Source organism: Acomys russatus, chromosome 2, assembly GCF_903995435.1.
Source record: "Acomys russatus chromosome 2, mAcoRus1.1, whole genome shotgun sequence".
Classification (NCBI taxonomy): Eukaryota; Metazoa; Chordata; class Mammalia; order Rodentia; family Muridae; genus Acomys; species Acomys russatus.
Window position 1 is genome coordinate 107,108,601 of NC_067138.1, and position 12,113 is coordinate 107,120,713.

The following is a 12,113-nucleotide window of genomic DNA, read 5'->3' on the forward strand; positions in this document are numbered from 1 at the left end:
CTTATTTGGGATCTTTCCTGGTTCTCTTTCCCACTTCGCCAAGTCCTTAGTGCAGCATTTTCCACACCTGCTGCTGTAAAGGCCAGAGAAGCCAGAATCAGCCCCAAAGGTTCGCCCAAGCTCTCTCCTCGGCCACGCGCTCAGCGTCTCCGCAGCGCGGTCACCTGAGTGGCCAGTGCCTCGCAGTGGCGCGCCCGCGCATGAGTGGCCCGCACCTTCTGAAGCAGCCGCACAGAGCTCAGGCACTCCCGCCTCACGCCTCACGCCATCCTAGGATATAGGTGGGACCACCTTCCAGTCCTGAACCTCTGGCGCTGGACCACACAGGGCTGCGCAGCAGGACGCAGGTTTGGTGAACAGCGGCCTCTTGGTGCCACACCTGCGGAGGGCCACGCAACTTCTCCAGGCCTCTTGCCACTTTGGAAACTGCCTGGGACTGCTACATCAACCCCTCAAACCCCGGAGCCCGAGAGAGGGTGGGTTGGTTTGAGAGGGGAAAAAAATGTGTTGTGGGGCGGGTTAACTTTCCCACCCTCTTCTCCCTGCCCGAGCAAATTAAAAACAAAACAAATACAAAAGCCAGTCCGCCAGCCAACCAAAGCCCCAAGCCGAGCCCCAGCCAAGGCACCCATTTAAAAGGATTTGCAGCTGTGAGGAAAAAAACAGACCCGACCGAGGAATCGTTCTGCAAACCCAGGTATGTTGACTCCATCTAAGACACTGGATACCGGGGCGCGGCGCTGTTTGTGGACTCTGGCTTGAAGAGAGGGGGTTCTTAAGAGGAGCCTGAAGGGTCTGTGCGTATCAAGGCAGTGACACAAGTGCCCCGCCAGCGCTCCAGACCCGATACATAGCGCCTGAGTTAGGCTCTGTTTCCCACTTATCTTCAGTGGTGTGTGCTTAGCCTAACCTCCGTGAGTTTCTTCGTAGATCGCATTTAGAGGGTTGGATTCATATCATTTCCGAGGCCTTTTAGTAATACCTCCAGGTGTACCCCATGTTAAAAATGTAGACTTTTCTAATTGCCAATCTCTCTAAAGACTCCATTGGTCTTGGGGTTGGGATTATTATGTACATTTACCGTCTATGTTTTCAGGATTTTTCAGTTAATAGTGGTAGAGAAAACATAGTATTTGAAAAGAATTTGGAAATAGTTTATACAGGAATGGGTCACAAGGCAGTTACTTAAAGAATCATATTACCTTTAAAGAATCATATTACCTCTGCGGCATTGAAAAACAGAAAAGAAATAGAAAGAAGGAAGGAAGGAAGGAAGAGAAATACCTAAATAACTTGTGTCTTTAACATAGTACTTTTAAAAAATTTTGTATTGTGTATTTGGAAGACAATTTATTTTCGGGAGAACCAAAAATTATACCTTTCCCATCAATTACAGAGTGGTGCTCATGGCTTTTTAGCATAAAGTTGTGCGCAGAATGTTTAAAAGGTGTTTTTTCAGAGCACTTCAAAGCATCCTGTGAAATGAATCTCGATCACAGAGATGACAATTTCAGTGATAACATTTCGTAGTCTTGGAATGAATCCCAGAAAATAGCAGAGGTTAACTAAACAGATCAGCCAGAAATTAGGTATCTATGCTCTCTCTCTCTCTCTCTCTCTCTCTCTCTCTCTCTCTCTCTCTCACACACACACACACACACACACATACACACACTCTCACACACATGTACACACACTCACACACTCCCACTCACACACTCACCCTGGAGTTGTACTATAAAGTAGCACTATACATTTTGCTTGTACAGTAAAGCACCTTGACTCATCTATGCAAGATCAGAATAAGGCAGTTAGTTGCCTTTGTCACCACATACAATAGTTCACTGTTAGTATTTTCAAAATTATTTGAGATTTAGACATTGCCAGTTAGGATAGGCGTAGAAGGATTTGTAGCTATTTTTGTTGGCTATGATCTAAAATGTAATAATCTCTTACCACCCACAAATGCTTTGTGTGCAATCCAAGCGAGTAGAATGGCTTGGGTTTGAACACATTTTAACTTATTTTCAGTTCCTTTTCTGCCTTTGGGCTGGAAAGGACATCAGCCAGCCAGGCATTTGTCTTCCTCAAAGTGCCTCCAGAAGCAGAGGGCCGTTTCCTTTGAAGTTTGAGCAGAGAGAAGTGAATTCCATGTTGATTAGCCAGGGAATCTTAGAACTCAGATACCCCGCTGGCGCTTATTTGAAAAACAACGTGAGCACTGCAGGCATCTGCTGCTTAGGTTGGGCCAGCTCATTCACAGCTCCAGGGCTGGGGCGCTTGGCTCGGGCCTCTTTCTTCTTTTGCAACGTGGTGCTTTACTCTCCCATGAATTTATCGAGGAAAAAACAGTCATTGCTTCACACTTAGGTCACTAATATAAGACCAAATGGTTTGGGTTTGTGAAGTGGGAGGTCTTGGAAGTAAGATCTAAACACATCCAGAAGAAAGAAAGAAAGAAAAGCCAAAATAAATTAATTCTCTTGGCAGATACTGTATTGCTTTTTTTTTTTTTTTAAATAGGCATGCACTCATACTGAAAAACTATGTCCTGTGGAGTTAAAACGAAGAAAAGGCTTATGCTCAGTTCAAATTCCTAAGATTTTATGTGATTTGCAGATTCCAATTTTAATTAAATTATAAAAGTGCAAATGTTCACCTACAGCGTTTGTACATACAGGCTTTTGAAGTTTCTATTTAAATTTGATCTGTTTCTAGTTTAGAATATTCTAAAACACAAACACACATACAACAAGCAATATGTATCTCATGTTGACCTCAAAATCACTTCATGGCTGATGGTGACCTTGACTTTATCTCTTTCTGGGGGCTGGGGTTACAGGTGTGGACCACTTGGTTCCTGGGGTGCAGGGAAGTCAAACCCTGGCCTTCCTAGGCAAGCACTCTACTGAGAGAGTGACACCTCCAGCTCTGCTCAGTGGTGTTTCCAATGCAATAGTGACATTATCAGTTGTCTTTTCACACACGTGATCTTAGTCTTTAACTATCTGAAACATTTGAACTGTGACAGATATAGGGAAGAATGCCTAAAATGAATGTATCACCTGGTAGGCTATATAGCAAACCATTGCAATGGGTAGTTACAAGACAAAGGTTTTCTACTCATTATTTAACAAAGATAACCGGAGGATACTCAGGTTTGTTACTTTCCTCTTCCTTACCCCAAGCCTTGTTTGGCCTATTTTAAAAGAAAACTTACATCAATGTTGGATGTATCTGTTTGTAGATTATTTAGGCTATGTATATGTCTGTTATTTTCTTCTCTTCCCTTCAAGGCAGAGTTGCTTATATTCTCTGTGTTTTTACTTTTTTTTTTTTTTTTAAACCCATTCCTATCCAACTTTAGTTTTAAACATTCCGCCTAAGGTCTTCAAAGTCTATGGGACTGTCAGGCCTCTGGTGGCATCAGCTCTGCCGTTTGGTGTCATGTTCATTCCATTTCGCCTACTAACAGCCTTGCCCCAGTCAGGGCACATGCGCTCCCCTTTTCTCTTCACAGGCAACAATTTTCTGTTCGCTCTGCTGGTCCTTCCTCTTCTTAAGCCTTTGCTCTTTTCACTCTCCACTCTTGGAAGATTGCTTGTAGTCTCTCTGTCTGTATACCGAGGACTTAGTGAGAGTTCGTGTCTTGGCTTCCTTCCTGCTCTCAGCCTCAGACCACTTTACCCAGCTTCCTGCTCAGCATTTTCACTGCTTGTCTACTAGATATTCTAGACGTTCGATTTCAGCGTGCCCCAAATAGAATCTTCATGATACACTGTCTGCAGTCCATCTTGTCTTTCAAATTAGTTAGGACCTAAGCCTTGGAGTCATCACTGATCCCTTACATTCTATTACAGCCCATCTAGATCCGTATCGGTATCTACCTATATCTGTGTCGATATATATACCTTCTTTGCTTTATTCTCAAAATAAATCCAGAATACAATCTCTCCCCGTACTTCAGTGGCCATTAGAGACTGCGCTTACCTTTGGGTTGTTGCAAGAGCTCATTTATCAATGTTTATAACCTTTTTTTTTTTCTCTTTTATCGACTTTCAAAAATATTCTCCAAGCTGGGAGGGGCAGCACACACCTGTAATCCCAGCACTGTGGGAGGCTGAGGCAGGTGGCTCTCTGTGAGTTCGAGGCCAGCCTGGTCTACGAGTGAGTCCAGGATAGCCAAGACTACACAGGGAAACCCTGTCTCAAAAAACCAAAAACCAAAACCAAACAAATAAGCAAAAAAGAGTTTTCCTTTTAAAACATGTGAAGGGAGGAGAGACTGCTCAGCGGTTAAGAATACCTGCAGCCATTTCAGAGGACCTCGGTTTGGTTCCCGTTAGCCATGTTGGGCAGCTCATACTCAACTGACGCTAAATCCAGAGGACTCTGATGCCCTCTACTGATCTTTGTGGGTATGCACACGCATGCGCACAAACAAGCACACATACATAAATAAAAAAATTAAAATATTTTGTGTATGGATACTTTGTCTGCATGTATGTAGGCGCATGATGTGTGTTCCTGGTGCCCATAGAGGCCCGAAGAGGGTGGCACATTCCCCTGAACTACAGTAACAGATGGTTGCGAGGCATCATGTGGGAATGAAATCAACCATGCGTTCTCTGGAAGAACTATAACCACGGCCCCGAAAACAAAACCTTAGTACAACATACACATCAGATCGTGACACCCTTTTGCTCCTAACGCTCTGGTGGCTTTCCAGTTCCCATGTTGTCAAAGCCCCATGTTTGTCATAGTTACGAGACTCCGGTGGCCTCTCATCCTTCCTGCTCCTGTCTTTTCTTCCTCCTCCTGGGCCGCTGGCTCTCCTTGAGTGTGTCAGCAACTATCTTTTTACTTCAGCTTTTTCTGCTTGGTGTGTACATGGTTTGCTCGGCTACACACATTCCCCTCAGGTCTTTGCTCAGATGTCTCCACGCAGAGTTTGAACTTGCCCGGCTTCTTACTTTGCAATATGTATGTTCCCTTTGCTTTGCTTTTTCTCTCCATCGTGTTTACTCACGTTCTAAGATGCTCTGTGCATGCTTTTCAGTTTTATCCCCACTAGAATGAGAACTTCACAAGAATTTTTAATTTTGTATATGTGTTTCACTCAGTCTTAACTTGTGTGTAGCGTGTAATAATTGTTCAGGATTTTTGTTTTGTTTTTGTTTTCCTGTTGACTGACTATTTCTGATTTCCTTTTTTCTTTGCTGGAAATTCAATGGTTCTCAACCATCCTGATGCTGCAACTTCTATATACAGTTGCTCATGTTGTGGTGACCCCCCCCAACTATAAAGTTATTGTGTTGCTATTTCGTAACTGTAATTTTGCTACTGTTATGAATCATAATAAAAATATCTGATATGCAGGATATCTGATGTGTGACAAACCACCCCCCCCAAAGGAGTTGTAACCCATAGGTTGAGAACCACTGTATTAGATGAAAGTCTTGGTTACATTTGAGATTCTGTGGTCAAAATATATGACAGATACAACTAAGGTAGGAAAATCTTAATTTACGTCAAGATTTCAGAGGATTGGGTCTTTAGTTTCATGTTTCAATGCACTCATCGGACCAGCATGGAGGCAGGCACATGTGGAGGAAGACAACTATTCACATCCTAGCAGCCAGGAAGCATCCAGGGATAGTCTACCCCATAGGAACTAAGCGTAGTGACCCACCTCCTTGAGTAAGAAGCCTCCCTTCAGAACCTTCTCAAATACCAGCTGTGGAGCAAGTGTTCAAAGCAGTCTCTTGGGGACCTTTCAGATTCAAACTGCAAGGAGAATAAAATACATTCACAGCATAGATATTTAGGCTTTTTCCTTCTTTTTTCTTTTTTTAACTCTCCTCCCTCACGTGTTCCCTTCCATACTTTCTGCTATTGTTATAACAAAATGCCACAGGCTGAGGAGTTTATAAAGAAGAGAATGTAAGCAATATTCAGCTCAGGATTCTGCAGGTGGAAAATTCAATGGCAAAAGGTCACACTTAAGGGGCCCTTCCTGACGCATTAAAACCTGGCATGGCTGCAAACAAGCATAAGACAAAGGCCAAGAAGGCCAAACATAAACAAAAACCAAAATACTCCTGGAATAGTGTTAACTTATACCTGACCTTACCAATTCTTGTTAAGCCTTAACCTTCCAATAACACTGCACTGTAGGCCATACTTCCAACATATGTACTTTGGGAAACATTTAAATTATGGAAGGTGCTATACAGAAGACTACAAGAATTTGGATGCATGGTATAAAATAAGTTTTCCAGGACGAAAGTAACAGTCAAATTATTAAGTCACAACAACAACAAACCCCAAATAAATCAAAACAAAGAGGGCTTGGTAGCACATGCCTTTAATCTCAGCAATTGTAGGAGCATCTCTGTGAGACTGAGGCCTACCTGGTCTACATAGGGAGTTCCAGACTAGCCAGGACTGCATAGTGAGACTCTGTGAAATGTGGTACCTATTTATACTAAATAACAGCCAAAGGTCTGAACCAAATAGAGATTCTCAGGAGTGTCTGTAATGATGTTATAATCAGCTTTAAATAATGTGAAGTCATGTTTAGGAACAGCTGTTACCAAATGTCTGTCTCATGAAGGACAGGGCAATTTAGTTTCTCCCAGAACCAGATTTCCTAAATTTGCTTCAACTGACAGCTGTGATTTTGGGTGTCTAACCTATGAAAATCAAGAAACTATAACCCAGAGATAATCGAACAGTTGTATTCTGTATGCACCAACAGAATTTCTAAGCCAAGCTGGTTAGTGTCTAAGAGATAATAAAAGATAAATCGTGCACATACATAGTTATGGTGTGTGTGTGTGTGTGAAAGAGATAGACAGACAGATAGATAGATAGATAGATAGATAGAGAGAGAGAGAGAGAGAGAGAGAGAGAGAGAACTGGCATACACATACTAATTAATTGTAATTGCTATTGTGTTTATAAGTTGCAGCCTTTAAAGTCATGCACATCAATTACCATATTTTTCTGGCATATAAGATGACCCCAAGTTTAACTTTAACCTTTCCAGTTAAAATATAGAGTTTGCAGCCTGAGTGTGCATATTAGATGGAATATTAGATGGATGTGGGAGGTATCCTACCTAAGAACTTGGGTTCTAGAACAATGCTGTTTATCACAGGTGTGACTGAGGGAAAGATCTCCTCACGGAACTGATAGAAAGCAGAGAATAGAACATAAAAGCAGTGCTTGGGGCACATGGCTTCCTAGTCATTTGATAACACACTTTAAGCTTATGAATCAATTCTTCACCAGGATTTCCTATTGCTTCTTACTGCTATGCGTGGCTAATTTGAGATATGTCTCTGTGCTGACCGTGGGCTTTAAAACCCTTCCCTATTCTTCAGAGAAAGGGCAAGCAAATATTAACTTTTTGGAAACATTTATGAATTTTAAGTAAACGCAATCTGATTCACCCTTTCTAAATAGCTTAATTCTTTAAATGTTAGACATCATAGACTTTATGATGTACCATCATTATGTGGTTAACAAACCTACCTACTTAATTATTTTATAATATTTTCTTCATTTAAACTTTTAGCTCTATACTCACTGAAAGAATTCACTTAGAATAATTTTTTTATTTAAAATTTTTTAAAAATTACTTTACTTATTTCTTTATGTGTACACATGCATGTGTCACTGCATGTGAGAAGAAGTCAGAGGACATCTTGTGGGAGCCAGTCCTTTCCTTCCACCTATGAGTCCTGGGGATCAAACTCAGGTTTGCCAGGCTTCGTAGCAGCTGTTTTCACCAATGGAGCCATTGTGCCAGCCCCTGGTTAAAATAATTTAAACTAAATTATTATAAGAAAAACACAAAAATTAATATTTTAGTAAAAAAAGTTTTTTAAAAAGGACTTAGCTATTTTTTAAAAGATGGATGTATTTTGTCTTATTGTTATGTGCGTGTGTGTAGCTAGCTATGTAGGTTTATATATGTGAGTATGAGTTCCCACTAAAGTCAAAAGAGGGCATCAGATCCCCTGGTGTTGGGGTGAAGGGCTCTTTGAGCATCTGATGTGGGTGCTGGGAAGCAAACTTGGGTGTTCTGCAGGAGCAGTGCCCGCTTTTAGGTGATGAGCCATCTCCCCATCCCCAGGGATTCTTATTATTCGTGTTATCTGTGTTATCATGTGCATGGGTGCATGTGTGTGTGCAGTTCCGTGTGTGTGTGTGCGTGCGTGCGTGCGTGCGTGCGTGCACGCTTAGTTCTGAAGTTGGCATTGAGTGTCTCCTCCATTGTTCTGCTCTCTCCTGTGTGAGTCAGGGTCTCTCCTGAAGCTGGAGCTTGGAGTTGAGTTTTCAAAGTGGCAAATGCATATGCCAAGATGGTGGGACATCTTTGTTCTGTTTTGTTCCGAGACATGATGTAACACCGGCTGGCCCGAAACTCACTACGTAATCCAGGTTGGCTTCCATCTTTTGGCCATCCTCTGTCTCTGCCCTTCCAAGTGCTACCGTTGTAGGAATGTGCCACCCTACCTGGGAAGAAGTCTTTTTTACTTAAGAAAGATTTAAAAGGCTGAAGAGATGGCTCAGTGGTTAAGAGCACTGGCTGTTCTTCCAGAGAACCTGGGTTCAATTCCCAGCACCCACGTGGTGGCTCACTATTGCCTGTAACTCCAGTTCCAGGGAGTTCAATCCTCTCTTTTGGCTTTCTCAGGCTCCAGGAATATTGATGGGAACACACAGCAAATTGCTATTCTAAGTGAAGAGATAAAAATAGGCATACTTAAAATTTTAAGGTCACTAGAAATAGATGAAGTTGTATATATTTTCTTAACATTTTGACTCTTGAAGAAATAGTGGTTCATGTATATTTAAATAAGATGCTTAAATGTTTTCTATAAGTATGAAATAGAGGCTTCTTTCGCAGAAAGTGCAGAAGCATTAACAGCAGGCGGAGGCCCTTGAGATATTTGTCAAAGCAAGCGGAACGCCAGAGTTGGTTTCCTAATTTACAAGCGTCTCCACAGGCTCAGAGACCTGGAGACCACTGAAGCAAGCCGTAAATGATTTTCTTTCAGTCTCATTCAAACACTGACTCAGACTGTTTTGTTTTGTATTTGTGGATTTGATAGATTAAAAAAAATGACAAAAGTAATCACTAGCTATACAAACTGAACCATCTGATCTGCCTCTGAAAATCCATAGTATGCTCATTCAGTAGAACATAGTCTGATTTTCTTTTGTTTAGAGTTTATAGTAATAATAACAGAGGAGCTATTGATATGGTCATACTATGGACCAGCTTCTGGGCTCTCTATTAAGATTGCTTCACATTTTGTACATTTCTACCAACCGTTTTCTCTGCCTAAATTCCGAAATAGCTTTTTAAAAACCATTGTTTTTAAGATATGTGTAACAGGAACTTTCATTTGCCTCTTTCAATTATTGTCTGGGAGGATTACTGCCTCCTTCTGCTAACCTAGGCCTAGGCCTGGAAGCTTCTAGCCTTTGTACAATCTAACCTAGGCCTAGATAGTTTTCATCTCTGAGACTTACTGCTTAATACGCTCATCCTTTCTCTGGCTGGCTGCTTCAACTCAGCTGTTCTGGCTCAAACTCCTCTCCCAGCTGACATATTCAATTTGGCTTCTCTCTCGGCCTCAGAAGTGCTCTGCATGGTCTCAAGCGAACTCCAGCCATCTGCTCTCATCTCCTGGCTCCTCCCCGTTCTCTAGCTCATTCTGTCTTCACCTGCGTCCAGCTTGTTCTCTCTTTATAGCCTGCCCCTCTATTACTGTCTAATTCTCTGTGCTGCTCTCTTGAGTAGCTCCCCTCTCCTCTCTGTTCTCGTCAGGGATGGGCGTATCCTAATCTATCACGTCTTTCTCTGATTGGTCACTTTTTCTGCCACTCAATTAGACATCGCTTTCAAACATAGTGCTTCCTTCTACCTTCATTGTTTGTGCACCACCACGCCTGGACCTAAGCTTTTCTTTTCTTTTCTCTTTCTTTCTTTCTTTCTTTCTTTCTTTCTTTCTTTCTTTCTTTCTTTCTTTCTTCCCTTCCTTCCTTCCTTCCTTCCTTCCTTCCTTCCTTCCGTCTTTTGAGACAGATTTTCTCTGGGTAGCCTTGGCTGTCCTGGACTCACTTTGTAGACCAGGCTAGCATCGAACTCAGAGCAGTCCACCTGCCTCTGCTTCCCGAGTGCTGGGATTAGAGGTGTGTACCACCATGCCCGGCTTAGGAGAAATCCATTTTATTTATTTATTTTTATTTTATTTTATTTATTTATTTTTTATTTTTTGACCTAAGTTTTTCTTAACATGAATCTTGCTCTATACCAGGCTGGCCTCGAACTCAGATCTGCTTGCCTTTGTCTCCTGGATTAAAAGTGTGTTTGTATTCCAGACAGATCACATAGACCTAGGTCTTTGGATGTGATCTCTTGCCAAAGCAGCCTTGTTCTGAATTAAAATTCCTCTACAGATATAGGACTGTATATCATCTATGTTGATTTATTCAACAAATATTTACAAGTACCTACTATGTTTCTTAGACAATTGTATTTTGTTTGTAAAACTCAGATATGCATTTGGGAGAGATGGCTCAGCTAGCAAAATGCCTACTACATGAACGCAGAGACCTGCATTTTCACTACTAGAGCCAGTGTGGAAAGCTGGAGACTTGGGCCTTCTCCTGTGGCTCCAGTGCTGGAGGGCTAGACACAGAAGGACCCCCAAAGCCCACTGGCCAACCAGCCGAGCTGAATTCCTGTGCGAACTTCAGGCTCACTGAGTGAACTTGTATCAAAAAAGTTAAAAGTAGAGAGCAGTTAGGGAAAGAAACCAAGTCAACCTCATGCATGCACACCCAAATGGATGCCTCCCATGTGCATATGTGCGCATGTGCACACACCTACATTAACCAATACCCACAGAACACCTCATACATACACATATGCACATACTGCACACATTATACCTACAAACATGTGCACAACACACACTACACACATATAAACACGCATACACATAAACACATGCTGGTTTTGTGTCAACTTGACACAAGCAGGAGGCATTTTAGAAGAGGAACTCTTCTAAATGCCCTCACCAGACTGCCCTGTGAGAAAGCCTGTTGGCAGTTGCTTGACTGATGACTGATGTGGGAGGGACCAGCTCATGGTGGCCATTGTCATCCTGGGTGGTTCTGGGTGCTGTAAGAGAGCATCTGGACAAAGGCAGCAAACTTCTGCTTTGGTTCCTGCCTCCAGGTTCCTGTCCTGAGTTTCTGCCTTAACTTCCTTGATGATGATGGCTCGTGCGGTGACAATATTAATGAGATAAACCTTTTCTTCCAAGTGTACATAGGCTGGGGTGTTTTGTCACAACAATGGAAATCCCAACTATGCAAATACTCTACCTAGTGTACCACACACATACCTCCCCACATACAAATTCCGTGTGAGATGAGTGTGATAACCACTATACTATGGGAACACCCTGTATACATATTACATGTACATACATACACATAGATCACACATATATACCACATACCACACACACGTATACACATTAAATATACACAAACATATAAAATACTCATGAACATAATCACATCTGTATTACATGTACATACCTATATACATATCACACACATGCATATGCATGTATAACATGTACATACCCCCACCACATACCATATACACAGACTATATACATACGCAGCACACACACACACACACACATGCATGCGCACACACACACACACATGCACGCACACACACACACGACATTCCATACCCAACATATACACCATACACATCACATCTTTCCACTAACACATACACATATGACACACATACACAGGACATACATGACACATAACCATCTACACACAAATATACCACTCCTTACCATGTACAAGGCATGCCACACATGGCACACACATGCATAACATAAACACACATACAACACACACCACACACATATACACATGTATGCACAGCATATAAACGTCATACATATGTACTATACACCCACCACGCATGCCACACACACACATATCACGCACTATGCACATCCGTACAAGACATATACCATGTACAGCTCATGCATACC

General features: G+C 42.1%; 1 protein-coding gene across 1 annotated transcript in view; it reads left to right on the plus strand.

The window, feature by feature from the left end:
* Positions 1–263: 263 nt before the first annotated feature.
* Positions 264–12,113, plus strand: part of LOC127199104 (leptin receptor-like) — a gene marked incomplete at its 3' end in the record, with an annotated part of 47,733 nt that continues 35,883 nt past the window's right edge. The window contains exon 1 of the mRNA XM_051156954.1: positions 264–697. The remainder of the gene's footprint in view (positions 698–12,113) is intronic.